Raw genomic sequence first — 22,510 nt, 5'->3', positions numbered from 1 at the left:
AACTTCAAAAAAAAAGAACAAATGTTTGGAAAATTAACTTTAGATGAAAGCATGAATACTTGACATAAGGGAAACGGTTGCCTTCTTGATGCTTGGAGAGAAGCTCAAGAAAGATGAATGTCCCCCTATCATTGGAACAGGCCTTATGGAGAAGAGTGATGAGTTATAGCAGTTGTTTGTAGAAAGGAGGGCATGTATCTAGAGGGCAGAGGGAAGGGGGAAAAGGGGAGGAAAGGAGACAGGAGTGAAGGATATGCCATGGAAAGTCAAATAAAAGAAACAAGAGGCTGTGCTCTGAATCTTTCATATGCTTTTTGTTGCATTGGGGGCTACTTTTGTGACCCCCATAGATCTCATCATAGACGTGCATCTGAGTCTTATTTTCCAGCATCAGCTTATCATCATTTCCCCATCAAATTTCAACTGATGCATCACCCTGGCTCCACCTTTGACTGGATTTACAAGCCTGGAGCTGGGTCAGTTCCTCAATAAGTAGCGAACATTGTCTGAAACTGGAACTAGACTTCACATTTTGGCTGTCAATCTGGGTGGGGAAAGGGAAGTGCTTTTCAATTGGGGTGGAGTGCATGATTGCTGGATGACAGCACAGAATATATTTCTCCTGGTGACTTCCCAGCTGCAGACTGCTGGGTGCAATTAGAAGCCTATATGTCTAGTCATTTTATCATTTTTATACATTTAGGAGCTCAAGTGTTTGCTCTAGCAGGCTGCAGCTGGCTTGCTGTCAACTCCCAGCTGTTGTTTAGCTGAAACCCCACAGCTAAAATTGTGGGCCAATATGACCGGAAACCAAATTGGGACCTGAATAAAAATGTTCAGGATTAGTGAATGATGTTTAGTGTTTATTTGCTTCAACCAGGTGAAACCCACTCATTTAGGAAAAAGAAGAGGAGGGGAACCTGAAACCAATCCAGATACTTTTGAGAAGCCTTCACATGAACCAGACTCGCCCGCAAACCAGTGTTCTCTCAATGATGAGGCAAGTTCAACACATGCCATCCCATTAGGCACTTCTCTGGTTTTTCTCACTTTCCTGGGATTTAAATCCAAATAAATAAGTGGATGCTTAGAGAAAGAATGCATTCAATGTATGACATTTGGGTAGTGTTGGACTCACCCACAATGAGTCTTTGTACAACTGCAGGAAAAATCCTGCCTTTGGGTCCTTTACAGATGAGAGGGAGGGGCTACCTGAATGCATTAGCTTTGTTCTCTGGCATGGCTCTGGGCTTCCTTGCCAACTCAGCCTTCATCTCCTTTTAGATTGAAGCCACTTCCCTTTAAATGGAAACAAAGGGCATTTGCTTTTCAAATGTTTAGCTGATGTCATTACCACGGTTGTCCGGGTTTCTAAGAGGTCTTTAAGGGACCCATATTCTTCATCTATCCAGCTTAGTAATACACAGTGTCCCTGATGAGTCCATAATGTCATATCATTTATTAATTATTATTTCCATCATCATTCTGTTCCCTGGCAATGGTGTCAAGTGCACTCCCAGAATCAGAAAACTGGGACTTCACTTCAGCTGTCCCAAGGCTGAGGAGCAGCTGGCTTGGGAGGAAGGCAGCTCCTTTTGCAAGCAAAGGGCTACAATAGGAAGAAAGGATATTTCAGGTGGAGTAAAGGTGTTTCTGGATAAATGCTACACCTTGCTGCCATTTCCTTACAACCTGACTTTTTTACCTTTTCATATCTGATTATAGAATCCTCTCTGGGGACAGTTCTGAAAGGTCAGGGAGGATGACAGATCAGAGCAAGAAAGAGCAGGCGGTCACAAGGACTAGGAGAGTGGCTAAAACCACAGAGCAGTGGATATCTACAGATCCCAGCTGGTTCCATGGAAGGATGTACAGGAATACTTGAGCCCTACGAGTTGAAGTGAAGATAAACTTCTAGCAGTTAATGTGGGGAGAAAATATGGAAATTTATAAAGGTCAGCTTTCTAGACTTGAACTGGGAACTCAGCCACGCAGTAAACATGTTGTCAAAGCTCACCAGCACTACATGTAGTATTCAAGCTCAATAAAATCATGCAGACAGGCATAGGGTCAATAGAGACAGGCAGAGCCAAGACCCAAGTATCCACAAGCCTCAAGACGGAAGGAAGGAGAAAGAATGTTTGCGTCCCAAATGACACATGGAGATTAATTGTACTGAACAATATCTCACTTCTAGGAATGAGGTTGAGAAAAAATTATAATAAAGACTTTCCAAATAATATTAAAAATGTATTTTCTTTGCTATTCTCAAGTTCTTTATCCATAACAGTGATGCAGGTGTACAATCACCCTTGAACAGCTCTGGTCAAAAGGTCTGAACTTTAGAATCACACCCAAAGCTCACCAGATATTTATCACCTTCATTCATGCAGCAAACTGTTGTTGCGAGCCCACTCTGGGAAACAGACTGTGCCAGATGCCTGGATAACAAAGTTGAATGAGAAAGTGTTCAGGTCCAGGGGTCTCATCACCCTGCCAGGGAGGCAAACATACACATGAGTGTAATGAAAGGCGACAGCAATTACGATGATGTGATTAACAAAACACAAGTAGGGAATACGGATTGTTATCTAAATAGGGGGTTGGAGAAGTAGAATGGGTTAAGAAAGATGTTAGAAAAGGTGTAATGAATATCCTCGGCCTAGAAGAATATAGAAATAGAAGGCAATGTGGTCAGAAGAAAGAGTATAAACAAAGAAGTATGTGTGTTGCTCAGTCATGTCAGGCTCCTGTGTCTACTGGATTTCCCAGACAAGAATACTGGGGTAGATTGCCATTTCCTACTCTAGGGGATCTCCCCATCCAGGGATGGAACCCAAGTCTACTAAGTCTCTTGCATTGGTAGGCAGATTTTTTTTTATCATTGTACCACCAGGGAAGCCCAAGCAAAGAAGACAGACATCCAAATCCACAGTGTAGATCAGGAGTGGCAAATAATAATAGATGTCCTTATGCAGGATGTATAATATGCACTACATTATATGAAGAACTGCATATTTTATCTTTATTTAACATTTGGCACAAAACTGGTAGGCAACTGCCGAAGAATTGATACTTTTGAATTGTGGTGCTGGAGAAGACTCTTGAGAATCCCTTGGACAGCAAGGAGATCAAACCAATCAATTGTAAAGGAAATCAACCCTGAATAGTTATTGGAAGGACAGACACTGAGGCTGAAGCTCCAATGTTTGGCCACCTGATGTTAAGCCAACTCATTGGAAAAGACCCTGATGCTGGCAAAGATTGAGGGCAGGAGGAGAAGGGGACGAGAGAGGATGAGATGGTTGGATGGTATCACCAGCTCAATGGACATGAGTTTGAGCAAACTCTGGGAAATAGTGAAGACCAGGAAAGCCTGGAGTGCTATAGTCCATGGGGTCACAAAGAGTCAGTGAACAATTGAACAGCAATTGTGTAATTATCTCTAAATTAAAGATGAGGAGGCTAAGGTGTATACAGATAAGCCCTTAATTAGCTCACAAACCTGGTAAACAGAAAAGCCTAGATTTGAACCCAGAGAAGTGTGAGGCTGGTCCTCAGCCTCTTAGCTGCTATGCAATTCTGCCTTCCTGAGGGTCTAATGTATGGCAGGGAGGAGGAAATGAAGTCAAGGTTTGTGAAGAGCTTTAGGTGTGATTCCAAAGCTTAGACCTTTTGTTCAGGGCTGCTCAAGAGTGATTCTATAAACCAGGAGTTCCCAACCTCCAAGATCTAATGTCTGATGATCTGAGGTGAAGCTGATGTAATAATAATACATATAAATAGCAAAATAAATGTAATGTGCTTGAATCACCCTGAAACCATCACCCCTACCCTGGTCCAAGGAAAAGCTGTCTACCATGAAACTGGTCCCTGGTGCCAGAAAGGTTGGAGACCGTTCCATAGACCGCCTGCATCAGAGACACTTGGGGAAGGAGTGACTGTGCAGGCCCCCAGACCTGTCTCAAATCTCCCAAATCCTGCCTTTGGGAGGAAGCCCAGGAATTTACATTTGAAGAAATGCTACTGAGGAATCAGGGAAAGTGAGAAACACTGCGTTAGGCCAGCACTTCCCAATCTGAGGATCTACAAAACTACCTAGGAACCTTGTTAATTATATGGAGTTCTGGGATTCAGATTCTTTCAACAGGTCTGAGTTGGGCTCATGAATATTTATACTAAACCTAGGGCTTGATGACCATTAAACAAGGGAGTAATGCATTCATATCTGTGCTTTCGGATCAAAGGAAAATAACTTCTGGTAGAAAGACAGAAGGGAAAACCAGAACCCAGCTGATTAGTAGACTGGTATTAAAATTTAAGCAAGAGATGGTGAAAATCTAAACCAGGCCAGACTGAAAATGAAACAAAGGGTATTAAAGAGGTAAAAACACTAAGATCTGATAATTAATTAAAATAAGGGTAGTGGAGAGAAGGAGCTGAAAAATGACACGAAGGTTTCCAGCCTAGATTCATGGATACAGGCTAATACCAAGAGGAGAGCTGAATATATTCTGCAGTGGCCACATGGGACAAGGCATTTTGCAAGTGCTATCTTGCGTTTGTTCTCGTTGTTGTTTAGCAGCTCAGTCACGTCTGACTTTGTGACCCCGTGGACTGTAGCCTGCCAGGCTCCTCTGCCCATGGGATTTCCCAGGCAAGAATACTGGAGTGAGTTGCCATTTCCTTCTCCAGGGGATCTTCCTTACCCAGGGATTGAACGCGTGTCTCCTGTATTACATGCAGATTCTTTACTGCTGAGCCAGCAGGGAAACCCTCAGCTGAGTTAGATGGATTGATTTTTGTCTCCAAATCCACATGCTCACAGAAAGCTAATTAACATTTTAGATATTTTGAGGTAGAGAACTGGGTTGAGGAGGAAAGATAGTTGGGTATATGTATCTGGCACTTAAGATAAAGCCCCTAGTTGAAAACAGACATTTGAAGTCACCTTCATAGAAGTCAAGTTCAAATAGATAAGCATCAATCAGGTATCTATGTGCCAGGCACTGTAGAACTGTGATAGATGTATAGAGACAAGATCTAATCTCTACTGGAGTAAAGTGACATGTCAGGAGTTCTTAACTTGAGCTTCATGGACCCCCCCATGTTGGGTAACAGACACCAGAATTTGAGGGTTCAGGATGGGGAACACATGTATACCTGTGGTGGATTCATTTTGATATTTGGCAAAACTAATACAATTATGTAAAGTTTAAAAATAAAATAAAATTAAAAAAAAAAACAATGATGTATGTAAAAATAAATAAATAAATAAAAATGCTGGTATATATGTGTTTTTTTTGGGTGATATAATTGATTTCATCAGACCCTCAAAGAAATCCAAGATCCAAAAGAAATTAAGGACCACTTATTTAAGACCTGGCAGTGTAAAAAAAAAATTAATATGTTTCTTGTTCATGCATTGTAATAGATTATTAAAAATGACACATATATTTGTGAATTGCTTGTGTGATCCTGCATGAAAATGAACGTCAAGTATTAAAGAGCAAAATCTGTGACTTCAGGAAGATGACTGAAAGGGCACCATATCATCTTGACGGTTACTCAAAGACATACTCTTATGCTTTTGTTCGCACCTGAAAGTTGGGAACATCTTCACTCAAAATAGCAAATTACAGACCATCTTTGACAAAGCAGTAGAGAAGAGATGAAACAGAGAAGCAAGAACCAAGACAAAGTTACATAGAAATTATGGGAAAATAGATGATTCCATTAAAAATGTGATGGAAATTTTACAGAGCAGAATGGGCAGAAAAAAAATGTACTTGGATATAAAATTAAAATTTAAACTTAAAAATCAGATTTCTTAGCACTTGAACATTAAGAGAGTAAGAATTATATTTTTTAAGTATCAATTATTCAAAAACAGTTAACAGTAATTGAATACTTCTTATGTGTCAAGCACTATTTTTAGAGAACTGGTTTCTATTACCCAGCCTGGAGGGCCCATGAACCTCAAGTTAAGAACTCCTGACTTGTCACTTTACACAGGTAGAGATTAGATCTTATCTCTATACTTATATCACAGCTCTACAGTGCCTGGCACACAGATACCTGATTGATCCTCATCTAACAATTCAGGTTACATGGATTTCTCTCTCTCTCTCTTCTTTTGTTGCTGTTGCTGCTTTTTGTTTTGTTTTGTTTTGCCACATCACAAGGCTTGTGGGATCCTAGGTCCCTGACCAGGGATCAAACCTGGGACCTTTATGGAGAAAGCACAGAGTCCTAACCACTGGACTGCCAGGGAATTCCCATGGATTTTCCTCTTTAAATCCTCATAACTATACTTGAAGATAATAACTTAATTTTTTTTCAATATTCTCAGAAAGAACACTGAGGCACAGATGGTTTAAAGAACATGCCCAAAGTTACCCAGCTAAGAGGTGATACAACCAGAATTTATGAACCTATTTGCAGAGCAGGAATAGAGATACGGACATACAGAACGGACTTGGGGACACAGCAAGGGAAGGAGAGGGTGGGACGGATTGAGAGAGCAGCGCTGACATACATACATTACCATGTATAAGACAGATGGCTGGTGGGAAGTTGCTGTATAACATGGGGAGCCTGCCTGGTGCTCAGGAATGACATAGGGGTGAGATAGAGGGGAGGGAGGGGGTATGTGGATACTCATAGCTGATTCACATCGTTGTAACCAACACAACATTGTAAAGCAATTATCCTCCAATTAAAAACAATTGTTTTTTAATGTACCATGAGACTCCCCAGGTGGTCTAGTGGCTAAGACTGCACTCCCAACGCAAGGGACCCTGGTTCAATATATTTAGTTGCAAGACACAACTAAAGATCCCACATGTTGCAGTGATCAAAGATAACACGTGCTGCAACTAACATCTGGCACAGCCAAATAAATAAATATTTTTAAAAAGTACCATGAAATGCTAAACTATAATCTCAGTTTTCTAGAATAAGATTGTTTTCTTGTCCTTATCCTGAATCAAGAGTTTGGCAAGATCACCAATAGATTAGCCAACAGCTCGCTCAGGACACGTTGACTGTTGTACTTGGCACAGCCCGCTTTGCCTGTGACTCTGCACGTGGCCTCACCTGCGCTCTGCTCTCTGCCAGGAGCTCTCAGAGATCCCTGAGGTCCAACGTTTGTTGCCCAAGAGCTTACAAGCCATAAGCAGAAGGAAACACACAGGCACACTGGTTCTAAAAGAGATGTAGGGGTGCAGAGAAGGGAAGGCAGATTAGAACAACCTAGGAAACTTCTCAAACTTTTTCAATTACCTCCAGTGATTCTTATCTGATCTCATGGGAAGCTTTGAAAATGTTCTCGGAGCAATTTTATAGTGTACTTTTGACTGACTAGCACAGTCATAGAGTCTGTAGGAAATAGACCCCAAAAGAAGGGAGAAGAGCTTAGGAAGTGCTTCACAAGATACAGGATAAATTGATAATAGGCTACTTTTTCAATGTGTCTCCCACTCAGGCAATAGCATATCAGTACGCCATGGGGAGGCAGCTTCCCCAGAAATGCAGAAGCAAATCAGTTTCCATCCTAACTTGCCACACGCCTCCTTAAGAATAAATCTGGACTCAGAGGACACTTAGTCATAGAATCAAAACAGTGCCTCCCAGATCCATGGATGATTCCTTGCAATTTCAATTTGGGAAAATATAATTTCCTAACTTTTGTCTAATCAGAGAGTGGTTCTATTAATGTATATTTGTGAAATCTAGAAAGATGGTACTGCTGAATGTACTTGCAGGCCAGTAATGGAGATGCCCCCTTCATGGATCACTGCCTTGTCATGGCAAAGGGGCTTGCATAACTCAGTGAAGCCAGCTTAAAACTAAATATTAAGAAAAACTAAGATCATGGCATCCGGCCCCATTATTTCATGCAAATAGAAGGGGAAATGTGGAAGCAGTGACAGATTTCCTCTTCTTGTGCTCTAAAATCACTGTGGATGGTGACTGCAGCCATGAAATCAGAAGACGATTGCTTCTTGGCAGGAAAGCTATGACAAACTTAGTGTGTTAAAAAGCAAAGTCATCACTTTGCTGACAAAAGTCTGTATAGTCAAGACTATGGTCTTCCCAGTAGTCAAATATGATTGTGAGAGCTGGACCATAAAGAAGGAAGAGCACTGAAGAATTGATAATTTTGAACTGTGGTGCTGGAGAAGACTCCTGAGAGCCCTTTGGACAGCAAGGAGATCATACCAGTCAATCTTAAAGGAAATCAACCCTTAATACTCAATGGAAGGAACGAAGCTGAAGCTCCAATACTTTGGCCACCTGATGCAAACAGTCAACTCCCTGGAAAAGATCCTGATGCTGGGAAAGACTGAAGGCAGAAGGAGAAGAGGGCGACAGAGGTTGAGACGGTTGGATGGCATCACCGATGCAATGGACATGAACTTGGGCAAACTCTGGGAGATGGTGAGAGATAGGGAAGCCTGGTGCGTGGCAGTCCATGGGGTCACAAAGAGTTGGACACGACTTGGCGATTGAACAACAATCTCAATGGAGATGTAGACGTAGGGAACAGACTTGTGGACACAGTGGGGGAAGGGGAGAGTGGGACAATTGAGAGAATAGCATGCAAATATATACATTACCATATGTAAAATAGATAACCAGTGGGAATTTGCTGTTATGATGCAAGGGGCTCAAATCCGGTGCTCTGTGACAACCTAGATGGATGGGATGAGGTAGGAGGAAGTTTCAAGAGGGAGAGGACATACGTATACCTATGGATGATTCATGGTGATACATGGTAGAGACCAACATAATATTGTAAAACAATTATCCTCCAATTAAAGATGAATTTTAAAAATGCTAATATAAAAAAAGAATATGGCACAGGCATCGTTGGATACACATTAACAATAACTTTTGTAGAGATGCACAGATTAAAATGAATCACGACTCTCCCCTGTGTGGTTCTTTCCACCTCGGGCTCCCTTGGAAGTTACACAGAGGCTCCTCCTGCAGTTCCATCTCCTCTCCTCACCTTCATGATTTCTGCCAAAGTCTATGCATTCTTGCAATTACAGGTTCTCAATTACATACCCTTGCTACTTGCTGAAGGGGACAGGAAGAGTGCTTCCTCTCCTGGCAGATGCTCAAGCCAGATGTTACAGAGGCAGGCTGTGATTGGCTGGCAGATAAAGGAGACTGGCTTTCCATGTGTTGGTAAGTAAAAAGATGTAAACAAACCCATTTCAGCCCTGAATCAGCAGGTCTTCGTTAACCTGATTGGAAATGTCCTTCAAACTTCTACCGGAAAGCAAGGAGGACGTTGTCACAAGAACGTTCAGCTGAATGCCTGTTGCTCCTCCCCTGGCTAAAATAGCAAGAAGCTTCATTTGGAGACATCATCACAGCATTCGAGATGAGCTGGGATTCATTTAAGCTGCATCTGCAGGGGTAAGCGATAATTGTAGGGATGCAGAAGTTTGTTTATTTTAACAGCTAAATGTTTGTATCTGGAAAACCAATGAAACTTTGCTGTAATCACTTTGGAAATGCACTGGAACCATTCCATCTGCCCAAATCTTTCCATTGTGCTTCTCGGTCAGTGACAATAGACAGTGATTGAGGCAGAATTAGTCAGCCACCAACTTCTCCCCCTGTGCCTCCTTAGGGCAAGCATGAAACTGAGGAAACAAATTTTGGCTTGGCTGCTTTGAAGCTTTGTGGAGTGGTCAAGACCAGATCACTGATTTAAAAAAAAAAAAATCTGGTCAAGGTGGACTGGATAATAGACCTAGAACAAATGTCCTGGGTGGCAAGAGGTGGTCCATATGACACAAGGTACAAAAAAATATTCCTTAGATAAAACTCTTTTGCCCTTTTCGCTCTTCTCATATTACAGAGCTAGTAAAAATCCATGGAGTTTCTTTGTGCTGCTACCCGATACAAAACACAAAGGGTCCAGCCTGGATTTTAGTGTAGTTTGTTTCCACTATAAATACCAAGAATCACCAGATGAAATAGCAAGGGGAAGAAGTAGTTCATTCAGAATATATTATGGATAATAATATTTTTTTTAAATCCTTCTAAGGGATTAAACATTTATTGTGCCCCAGACTGATACCTGCAACCATACTCCTGGGGATAAAACATGGCAGGGATCATCAATCTCCGTGACTCTGGGCAGGAGTTGATAATAATAATAATAAATAACCACTTGTGTTCTCAAGTTCCCCTCAACTGAGATCTCAGAATATTTTACTAACACAAATTCATTAAGCTTCAAACCACACCTGGGCATTCAGGAAGTGCTTGAAGGTTAGTTCTGTTATTATTTTATATTCATATTTCATCTTTCCTCCAAGGAGCTCAAAAAGATTATAAATATATTACCAAAGTAGGTTAACTCATCACAGTTATGGGTCAGGAAGACATCTCTTCTTTCTTGTTAGCATGGGAGTTTCTGTACTATGAAAGGCAGGTAAGACTGAAGTCAACAGAGAAGACTCTAGGACGTATCTCCGCTGCTGCTGCTGCTGCTGCTAAGTCGGTTCAGTCATGTCTGACTCTGTGCGATCCCATAGACGGCAGCCCACCAGGCTCCCCCGTCCCTGGGATTCTCCAGGCAAGAACATCTCTGCTGCTACTGCTAAGTCACTCAGTCGTGTCTGACTCTGTGTGACCCCATAGACGGCAGCCCACCAGGCTCCCCCGTCCCTGGGATTCTCCAGGCAAGAACATTGGAGTGGGTTGCCATTTCCTTCTCCAATGCATGAAAGTGAAAAGTGAAAATGAAGTCGCTCAGTCGTATCCGACTCCTAGCAACCCCATGGACTGCAGCCTACCAGGCTCCTCTGTCCATGGGATTTTCCAGGCAAGAGTACTGGAGTGGGGTGCCATTATCTCTAGCAACATCCAAACATTACTTTTTCTATTCAATGTTTAATCTCTCTAGAAGTAAACGTGACTTTACATCTTTCATTCCACTTCTCAACTACATTAAATGTCATTCCAGTGTCATGCAGCAAAGTTTTGAAGCAGAAAATACCTGAGATAATGGGAATTTCAGTAGAGTGGGCACGGAACCAGATGGCCACTGAATTTCCATCTACAAGCAGTCCCCAATTTAATGATAATTCAGCTTATGATATTTTGACTTTATGATGGTATGAAAGCAATATACATTCAGTAGGAAAGGCACTTCAAATTTCAAAATGTGATCTTTTCTTGCAGTATGATGCTCTCCCAAGAGGCTGGCCAGTGGTAATGAGCTACAGCCCCCAGTCAACCAGGTGATCATGAGGATAAACAACTGATACACTTACAAGCATGCTGCACCCATACAACCAGTACAGTTGTACAGTATCCAATTAATTACATGAGATACCCAATACTTTATTGTAAAATAGTCTTCGTGTTAAATGATTTTGCCCAAATGTATGCTAATGTAAGTGTTCTGAGCACTTTGCAGGTTAGGCTATGCTAAGCTATGATGTTCAGTAACTCAGGGGTGTTAAGTTTTTTTTTTTTTTTTTGCTGCATGAATATCATTCATTTATTAACATTAGTGTTGTGAACACATAATGGAAAAATGCTTCCCAAAAGAGGAAGATGAATGTTGACTGTCAATAGGACAAAGCTGTCTTCAAAAGACAGAGATATGGAAATCAGGTTCACAGTTGGGTTGTGGAGCCCATGAGGACGGAACACATCTATGTATGTGTATCCATAGGGGCCAGGTGCTGGAGGAGGAGGCTCAGGAATGTCTCCAGCTGCTGCTTTGATCTGTACGTGATGAGTCCTCCCTTGTTGGCCCACTGATCCACTCCAGCAGCCTCTTCACTTCCCACGTGATACACCAGCTGTGGCAAGTCAAGCCCCACGTCAGTGTTCCTTTCCAGGCATTCTTTTAAGTCCACCATCCCCACACCCATGGCCCCGAAGATGGCATGGGCAGCACAAGAGTACCACCTGGACGTGGTATCTTCTGAGAAGATGTAAAAATCAACAGGGCTGAAGAACACATAGAGGTTCTTGTAACCAGCCCCAGCTGCCTGGAGATGCACTTGCCACACACACGTGGCAGTGCTCACCCTTGATGGTCTCCTTTTCACTGGTACGAATGAGAACTGAGAACAGGAGGGAGTATTCAGAGCTGGGGTTTGGGTCATTTGGCTCTGCCTTTCACTGCTGCTGCTTGTAGAGATGGGAAGCAGAGGGAATGGATGTTGGTCCCCATGTAAGAAAGGCCCCAGTACACTGTCCTTTCCACCTGAGGGTGTTTAGGTCTTGTGATACAAAAGGTTGGTTGATGACTCCCATGAGAGGCACCCCTGTCTATATGTCATAGACATCAACTAAAATAGTGACACACTGAAGTCCCTGGGGAAGATTCCTTGGTTGGGTTTAATGCCAGCAGAACCTTTTATATACTGATAAGTTGAATCTATAGGATCCACCCAGATTCCCAAGATGTCTTGAGGAATGTTGATCTCTATTGAATCCAAAGCTGGGTCACTGAAGACAATCTTCTGGTATACAATCTCGGCGAAGGCCTCAGATTGTTACCATTAAGGACTTTGCTGAGAAGATCTACTGGTTCTTTCTCTGATGGACACAGTCTCATGATAATCTTTTTCCCCAAATCATTAGCAAATTAATCGGATTCTTTTCCAAAAAAATTTTTCCCCAAGCCTGGAAACTTGTTCTCCATATTCTGTTTGATAACTTCCTGTACCAGTACATCAGCCAGGGTTTAGAAAACAACTGCAAATCTTGTTCTTTTCTGCCTCTTTCTTTTCTTCAATCAGCAGCTGAAAGAGGGCTTCCTGCTGCCTGCACACCCAGGCAATGTTGGCAGCTCTCTCAGAAACTCAGAGCAGCTCCCAGAGGATATCTGACATTTCTGAACCTGGTTTTTTAGTTGCAGCAGCTGGTGGAACCAGCACCCACCCTATGGACTGTCAAAGTTCTGGAGACTGAAAGTCCAATACCAATGTGTTAGCAGGGTTGTTTTCTCCTGAAGCCTCTCTCCTCAGCTTGCAGATGCCCTTTCCTCTGTGAACCGCAAGTCCATTTTTGACTAAACAATACTTTCAACTAAGATGGGTTTATCAGAATGTAACCCCATCATAAGATCTGTGGTTTTGATGTGGTTTGACAGGATCTAGAGAAAATAATATGAAAACAGATAATCCACTGGACATTCATTGCATATGATAACCCAAGTTCTCCATCCCCGGGGATGCAGAGATATGAGTTAAGAGGAGAACCAAGAAATCCTGCCCATGGAGGCCTACACATACAGTGTAGGGCAATACTCAGACCATAGGATCTGGAAACGATGGATGTTTTATTCCCAGTGCTGTAATTTACAGATGGTGTGATCTTGGACTAGGCACATGACCTTACAAGACTTTGGCTTTCTTACACATAAATGTGGTTTAAAATATCTGCCTCACTTGCTATAAACATTCAGTTAATGGCTAAAAATGTGTCAACCACATAGTAAGCACTTGATAATGATGATTATGGTTATTGCCACAAAACCATCAAAAAGTTTTCTAAATGCGTCAAAGGACCAAGATAGGAGAATGGCTTTTTCTTTCTTCCTTTGTCTTTCAGCTGTTATGTCCATTTCATTTCAATTAAAAAAAAATCATACTCGTCTTTCTTCCTCTTCATATTTCATAATATCCCTCCCTTTGGACTGATAAATCCTATCCATTGAAACAGTCTTCAGGACTATTAAAGGCAGGGGAAAAAACAAACAAGAATACCCAGACAGTAATTTTGCCGATAGAATAAGTTTTGAAATTGGTTTCAATGTTGGTCAAAGTCTTTCACATTCTTTCTAGGCTCCAACTAGGCTGGACTACTTACCATTCCTTAAATATTCCTCAGTTCAGTTCAGTTCAATTCAGCCACTCAGTCCTGTCTGACTCTTTGCGATCCCATGAATCACAGCACGCCAGGCCTCCCTGTCCATCACCAACTCCCAGAGTTCACTCAGACTCACAGCCATCGAGTCAGTGATGCCATCCAGCCATCTCAATCTCTGTCGTCCCCTTCTCCTCCTGCCCCCAATCCCTCCCAGCATCAGGGCCTTTTCCAATAAGTCAACTCTTCGCATGAGGTGGCCAAAGTACTGGAGTTTCAGCTTTAGCATCATTCCTTCCAAAGAAATTCCAGGGCTGATCTCCTTCAGAATAGACAGGTTAGATCTCCTTGCAGTCCAAGGGACTCTCAAGAGTCTTCTCTGACACCACAGTTCAAAAGCGTCAATTCTTCGGCACTCAGCTTTCTTCACAGTCCAACTCTCACATCCATACATGACCACTGGAAAAACCATAGCCTTGACTAGACGGACCTTTGTTGGCAAAGTAAAGTCTCTGATTTTGAATATGCTATCTAGGTTGGTGATAACTTTTCTTCCAAGGAGTAAGCGTCTTTTAATTTCATGGCTGCAATCACCATCTGCAGTGATTTGGGAGCCCAGAAAAATAGTCTGACACTGTGTCCACTGTTTCCCCATCTATTTGCCATGAAGTGATGGGACCAGATGCCATGATCTTCGTTTTCTGAATGTTGAGCTTTAAGCCAACTTTTTCACTCTCCTCTTTCACTTTCATCAGGAGGCTTTTTAGTTCCTCTTCTCTTTCTGCCATAAGGGTGGTGTCATCTGCATATCTGAGGGTATTGATATTTCTCTCAGCAATCTTGATTCCAGCTTGTGCTTCTTCCAGCCCAGCGTTTCTCATGGTGTACTCTGCATATAAGTTAAATAAGCAGGGTGACAATATACAGCCTTGATGTACTCTAGCCTTTTAAAACTTTTGTTCATGCTGTTCTTCTGGCCTTATAATCTCCATCTTTTAAAATCCTGCCTTGCTTTGGTGGCTCATCTCCATGTCATATCTTCCAAGAAAATTTGACTCCATCACCCCTTTCGCTTGAGTCCATAAGAGTGTATATACTGCCTCTTCCTTGTCATATATTCATAGGCCACATATGTCTTCACAGGTATGCACAGGTTTTATCCCGCTATAAACTATGTGTTCTTTCAATGAATCACATCTCATTTATCTTTGCACAGTACCAGACATAACAAAAGTCTCATGCTTATCATAGGTGCTTAATGACTGTTTAACAGAATTTAAGTAATCGTTTCTGCAGCAAGTTCTCTTGATGAGATTTTTCTTTTTAAATATACATTAGCCTGATAATGAGGACCACCAACCTGAAGTCTGACATAAACGCTCAAAGAGGAAAGCAACTTTGAATGTTGGCAACACACAACCTTCCTTATGACTTTCAGAACAGATGCTCAGGACGTGGGCACTGTCACAAACTTCATGTAAAAGTGCAAGTTGGGACGTGTCTCTAAGCACAATTTGGTGCAACTTAGTACAAGAGAGAAAAATGTGAAGAGGCTTGACCTAGCAGTTCCATTATGGGAGTTATTCCTTAGGTAATAATCAATGATATGAGCAAAGATTGACAACAATAGCATTCATGGATATAACCGAAATTCCGACAATAGCAAATAAATTATTTTCCATCTTTGTGACAAAGTATTTACTATTGAGTCATTAAAAATGATGTCTCAGAAGAACAGTTTTGGCATGAGGAAAGGAAACACTAACACAAATTATATACATGTTCTTTTATTTTTTTTAAAAAAAGGCAAGGAAGCAAATATATATATCACAGTATTATAAAATTCAATATTATATATATTTGCTTCCAGTGGTAAAGAACCCACCTGCCAATGCAGGAATAAAAGACGGGTTCAATCCCTGGGTCAGGAAGATCCCCTGAAGGAGGGCATGGTAACCCACTTCAGTATTCTTCCTGGAGAACAGCATGGACAGAGGAGCCTGGTGGGCTACTGTCCACAGGGTCACAAAGAGTCAGACACTCCCTAAGTGACTTAGCACGCACACATTCATATAATGGGTGTAAGTAAATCTATTAAAATATTAACTATGATTAATCCCTTGGTGTTGAAATAATGGGTTACTTTTATTATTTTTGCCCATCTATATTTTCTAAATGTTCTCCAATTAGCATTTTCTCCCATTAGAATATTTATAATCAGATAAAGAAAATTTAACAAACACATACTGTAATAACTGTATTACAGTTATTACAGATAACTGTGCAGATAACTTTACAGATATAAAACTGTCTCTTTTCATTAAGTGTAATTTTTTTAATGTTTGGAAATACATCTAGTCATCAAAATGTCTACCACAGTGGTTGGAGCACAAAAGAAAGTCAGAATGTATTTACTGAAAAGAGTACTAAATACATGATGATGAATAAATGAATCTATCAGTGAACCAACCAATCAGATATTGGAGAATATCTTTGTCCAATGCCATACAACCTAATAAGCAGTAAGATAACTTACACCTTGACTAGGTCTTTTAATCTGCCTCCCTGATATAAATCCTAAGCTTCTCAGGTAAAGCTGGTGGTAAAGAACCTGCCTACCAGTACAAGAGACTTAAGAGATGCAGGTTCGATCCCTGGGTTGGGAAGAATCCCCTGGAGTAGGAAGTGGCAACCCACTCTAGTATTCTTGCCTGGGGAATTCTGTGGGCAGAGGAGCCTGGTGGGTTACAGTCCATGAGGCTTCAGAGTCAGACACAACTGAGCAACTGAACACAAACACTGACATAAATCCTAGTCAACTGTATTCATCTCCTGGGGCTGTCATTAAAAATTACGAACTCAGTTACTTAACAACAGAGGTTTATTCTCTTGCCATTCTGGATGCCATGATGCCAAAACTGAGGTGGGCAGAGCTGTGTTCCTTCCAGAGATTCTGGGGTAAAAGCCCTCCTTGCCTCTTCCAGCTTCTGGTAACTCCTGGCTCTCTTTGAGATCATAATCCAATATGATCTCACTTCCAGATTCTTACTTATATCCACAAAGACCAATCTCTAAATATTCACAAGTTCTGAAGGTTAAGACATACACACATCTCTTTTGGGGGCATCACCATTCAACACAATATATGCATGCTAAGTTGCTTCAGTCATGTCTGACTCTTTGTGACCCTATGGACTGTAGCCCACCAGGCTCCTCTGTCCATGATACGATTCTCCAGGCAAGAATACTGGAGTGGATTACCATGCCGTCCTTCAGGGGATCTTCCTGACCCAGGGATTGAACCTGTGTCTCTTACATCTACTGCATTGGCAGGTGGTTTCTTTACCACTAGCACCACCTAGGAAGCTCTCAAGACATTATATTACTCTTCAAATGCTCCTCAATTCTCTCCATATTCTACTTATTAAAATAGAAGCAACAGGATGCCCTGAAGATGCAAAGTTTATGCAGAGAAGCCACCATCACTGTAACCCAATGACCTCATCAAAGATTGGAAACAGGATTTTAAAATATCAATCAAAATCCACTTGACCTTCCCTGCTTCATTTAGGCAAATTGCATTCACAGAGGGGAAACAAAAAATTCTGTTCCCATTCAGTGTCAAGATTGATCATTCATCTCTCTTAATTCTGCCATGTCCCTCTCACATCCATTGAACATAACACTCTTTTAATAACCCTAATCACTGAAATATTAGCTAAGGAATTTCCAAACCCTGCTCACGATTCCTTGGTGGTGACAGGAATGGCCATAAACAAGAATCTGCCATTTAGAAGAAATAAGAACAGGAGTCTTACTGATGAGAGTTTCAGCCCAATTCAGACCCAATCACAATGGAAGCTGTGCCATTAAAGGGCTTGCAAAGACTGATAATGAGATGGTTTAAAACTTTTCACCAGCACATGAAATGATTGTCTCCTTAGCAGAGGAAAGAAAACAGGCAAACCTACAGTGACGTCCATACAAGGTTTCAAGTCCCTCTGGGGACAAGTGGCCTGCCCTTGAAATTAACCTGAACTGAAGCAGAGAAGCCACATGACTGGAGTGCAGATTCTACCAATGGAATTTGAGAAACTGCACCCTCTGCTTAATGTGTTCCTTATCATCTAGAGGAAATCAGCAGTTTGAGCTTTAGCTTGTCAAAATCTTTGCAATGAACAGAGTTTCTAGACTTCCATTCAAAAAGCCAGATATAGCAAGGTTCATGTAAATGTCCAATTGAGGACTAGTTAGAAGGTGACCAAGGCCTTGAATGCCTTGTCTAGTGCTTTCTTCCCACACAGCCAGTGAAGAAATTCACAAGCAGTTTTTAATCAAAGTATTTGTAGGTAGCAATTTCCCTGCCTGTCCCCATATGCTCATGATACACTTGTGTGTCTGGCTGTAGAGATACAATGATTTAAGTCACATCCTTACCCTCACGAGTTTACAGTCTAGGCGGGAAGAGAAATGCTATCAAAAAAAAAAAAAAAAGGAATATTCATAAATGGGGCATACACAAGTGAAAATGATACAACAAGGAGACAAGTCAAGAAGTTTCCCTGTGCAGTCAAAGACGATCTTAAAAAAGAGGAAAAATTTGATCTGAAACTTGAAGCCTTGGCAGAATCAATGATGATAATAAGAATGTCAACATCTATTGATCACCTATCACGCATCAGGCACACTGCACTCCACACAATGCATGGCAATCTGAACTCAGCCTCATAGCTACCCAGCAGAAGGGGCTCAGGATGACCATACACTTAGAAAGTGGTAGGAGTTGAACCCAAATCAGTCTGACCCCTTGTTATATTCTGTATTCTCAACTCTTATGTGGCACTGTCTTTTGAAATAGAAACTGGCAATGAGGTTTACCAATATCTATTTTTCAACTAGTAGAGCAGCTCAGGTTTTGCAGGCAATTGACTAAAGAAAAGGAATCCCACTCCTGGGCATAACATTATCTGAAAGGACACATGCACCCCATTGTTCATTGCAGCCCTGTTTACAATAGCCAAGACTTGGAAGCAACCTAAGTGTCCCCCGACAGAGGAATGCATAAAGAACATGCTGTACATATATACAGTGGAATATCACTCATTCATGAAAACGAATGAAGCAATGCCTTTTGCAGCAACATGGATGGGCCTAAAGATTTTCATACTGAGTGAAGTAAGTCACACAGAGAAAGAGAAATACTGTATGACATCGCTTACAAGCAGAATCTAAAAGGAAATGATACAAATGAACTTACAAAACAGAAATAGACTCACAGACTTAGAGAACAAACTAATGGTTGCTGAGGGGAAGAATGGGGTGGGGGAGGGATAGTTAGGGAGTTCAGGATGGACATGTGTGAAGTAAAGTGTTAGTTGCTTCAGTCATGTCTGACTCTGTGACGCCATGGACTGTAGTGACTCCAGGCTCCTCTGTCCACGCAATTCTCCACACAAGAATACCGAGGAGAAGTAGCCATTCCCTTCTCTAAGGATCTTCCCAACCTAGGGATCAAACCCACATCTCCTGCACTGCAGGCAAATTCTTTACCATCTGAGCCAGCTGGGCAGACCATGGACATGCACATACTGCTATCAATATATTTTAAATGGATAACCAACAAGGACTTACTGTCTAGCACAGGGAACTCTGCTCAGTGTTATGTGAAAGCCTGGATGGGAGGGGAGTTTGGGGGAGAATGGATACATGTATCTGTATGGCGGAGTCACTCTGCTGGGCACCTGAAATGATCACAGCAAGGTTAATTGGCTATACTAATATAGAATAAAAAGTTTTCCCCCCCCAAAAAAAAGGAATCCCAGACAGGAAAGACTTTGTATGGACTGAATAAAGCAGGGAGGGACTGGATGCGAGATTTCAAGCAATGGATGCTGCAATCTTTTGATCACTATGCGACAACTTTGCCACCAGGAGCATATGAGAAATAAGCAATCACCGTGAGTGAGCTACCCAGAAGTGTCACCAGGGGATTTCAGTAATAAAGAGAGATGAAAACTCCTGCAAAGGGAAAGGGAAAGAAAAAAATAGGGCACTAAAGATTAAAAGAAGGCTTTGAAAAGCACTGTTGATAAATATAAGCACACTGGCAGTGGGGGGGTGTGTGTTTAATATATGTCATATATAGTTTATGCTTCTATATACATAGAGACAAACATGTATGCATGAATGGTTATGTGATGTAAATATTAAGTTAAAAAATCATATGGCACATACATATATATTTGAAATAATGTTTCAACATTTATATATTGGTGTGATACTCCTGTGAAATCCTAAGTAAAAAAATCTGTGAGAATTAATGAGATCTTAAAACAAATGTGCATGGTACGTCTGCTCCAGGGAGACAAGTACTACGTAAACACCAAATGCTGTAACAAGTCCTTCTCGGATGGGGCTTGGGGGAGGAATGTGGCTAGGCACAAACGGAGTTCACTGCACATTCTTCTCTTCTAGAAAAGAGAGTTTGGGGGGCTTACCTGGTGGCCCGGTGGCCAAGACTGCATTCTCAACACAGGGTGCCCACAGTTCAACTCCTGGTCAGGGAACTAGATCCCCCATGCTGCAACTAAGGATCCCACATGCCACAACTAAGATCTGCTGCAGCCAAATAAATAGATGTTTTTTTAAAAAAGAAAAGAGAGACTCTGTGGGAGAAGGCGATGGTGGGATGATTTGAGAGAATAGCATTGAAACATGTTCGATGCATGAGACAGGGTGCTCAGGGCTGGTGCACTGGGATGACCCTGAGGGATGGGATGGGGAGGGAGGTGGGAGGGGGGTTCAGGATGGGGAACACATGTACACCCATGGATGACTTATGTCAATGTATGGCAAAAACCACTACAATATTGTAAAGTAATTAGCCTCCAATTAAAATAAATGAATTAAAAAAAAAAAAAGATGAAAAGAGAGTTTGAGCAAGATGCTACTGTGGTTGGTTCCTTTAGAAGCTCCTACCATGAAAGTGAAGTTTATTAAAAACCCAGTTCCACTACCCTGTGGGCCAGTGGAGGGGTCACAAGTCTTCCTAGGGCAGTGGGTTTCTACTCGGGACACATTAAAGGTTCCCAGAGCCTTTAAAAAGAGGAGGGGTGTGATCTGTAAAATTCTCTAGGGAACTCCATGTAAGATTGAGGTCCTCTGGCCTAGAATGCATATACCTAGAATAATTATCCAAAAACCAGCAAATGAGAAAATAAGATCATAACATCTTTTAACCTTTGAGGCAGAAAATGGTTTGTTTGGACACTAAACGACCAAATTTCTCACACGGGTCATAATGACAGAGATAAAGCTCAGGGTGAGTAGGAGAAATAGCAAAGGGCTATGATGTAAGAGACAGGATGGTGGGCTCCAGGAGATGCTAGGAGCCCAGTGAAGGGGTGCTCAGTCACTCAGTCATTTCAGACTCTTTGTGACCCCATGGACTATAAGCAGAGACATTATTTTGCCAACAAAGGTCCGTCTAGTCAAGGCTTTTGGTTTTTCTGGTAGTCATGGATGGATGTGAGAGTTGGACTATAAAGAAAGCTGAGCACCAAAGAATGGATGCTTTTGAACTGTGGTGTTGGAAAAGACTCTTGAGAGTCCCTTGGACTGCAAGGAGATCAATCCTGAGTGTTCATTGGAAGGACTGATGTTGAAGCTGAAACTCCAATACTTGGGCCATCTGATGCAAAGAGCTGACTCATTTGAAAAGACCCTGATGCTGGGAAAGATTGAAGACAGAAGGAGAAGGGGACGACAGATGATGAGATGGTTGGATGGCATCACTGAGTCAATGGAGGTGAGTTTGAGTAGACTCTGGGAGTTGGCAATGGACAGGGAGGCCTGGCATGCTGTGGTCCATAGGGTCACAAAGAGTCGGACACAACTGAGTGACTGAACTGAATTGTACTATAAGCCCACTCTCCGTGGTTTCTCTGTCCATGGGATTTTCCAGGCAAGAATGCTGGAGTGGATTGCCATTTCCTCTTCCAGGGGATCTTCCTGACCCAGGGATCGAACTTGTGTCTCCTGCATCTCCTGCATTAGCAGGCAGATTTGTTACCACTGAGCCGCCTGGGAAACCTTCCTTTAGGTCACTGGCTTTCAATGCTGCTACCAGAAAAGCTGCATTCCATTTTGCATTCCCTTGCTTCTGCCATTGTTCCCTGTTGTTGAATACCTACAACATTGGGTCCAGTGAAGGCAGAGCTGAGCTAAAGAGTCAATGATGCAGAACTAATAGTAAGGAACCAGGGAATCTGGGGGAAGTAGCAAGGAAAAACTAAAGGTAGTCCAATTAATTCTGACAGCCTACAAATTCCCTCTCTCCACAGAATCTCTCAAACTTCTCTAATAGTAAGAATCTGCTAGGATTCGTTAAAAATTTTTTCATCTATTTGGCTGTATCAGGTCGTAGTTGTGGCACATGGCACTTTCCAAGATCCTCCATTGCAGCTCATGGACTCTAGTTGTGGCACAAGGGCTCAGGAGTTACGGTGGTTGGGTTTAGTTGCTCAGCAGCATGTGGGATCTTACTTTTCCGACCAGAGATCAAACCTGTATCCCCTGCATTGCAAGGTGGATACTTAATCACTGGACCACCAGGGAAGACCCAGGATATTTGTTAAACATGGTAGTTCCCAAA

General features: G+C 41.9%; 1 protein-coding gene and 1 pseudogene across 3 annotated transcripts in view; both read right to left on the bottom strand.

The window, feature by feature from the left end:
- Nucleotides 1-22,510, bottom strand: part of AGBL1 (AGBL carboxypeptidase 1) — a 926,786-nt gene that overhangs the window by 474,372 nt on the left and 429,904 nt on the right. The gene's annotated exons all lie outside the window — the stretch shown is intronic.
- On the bottom strand, nt 11,623-12,881 carry LOC102268698 (inositol polyphosphate 1-phosphatase pseudogene; annotated as a pseudogene).

Source organism: Bos mutus, chromosome 21 (assembly GCF_027580195.1).
Source record: "Bos mutus isolate GX-2022 chromosome 21, NWIPB_WYAK_1.1, whole genome shotgun sequence".
Taxonomy (NCBI): Eukaryota; Metazoa; Chordata; class Mammalia; order Artiodactyla; family Bovidae; genus Bos; species Bos mutus.
The sequence above is the reverse complement of the archived record's forward strand: the minus strand, read 5'-3'. Positions and strand labels throughout refer to the sequence as shown.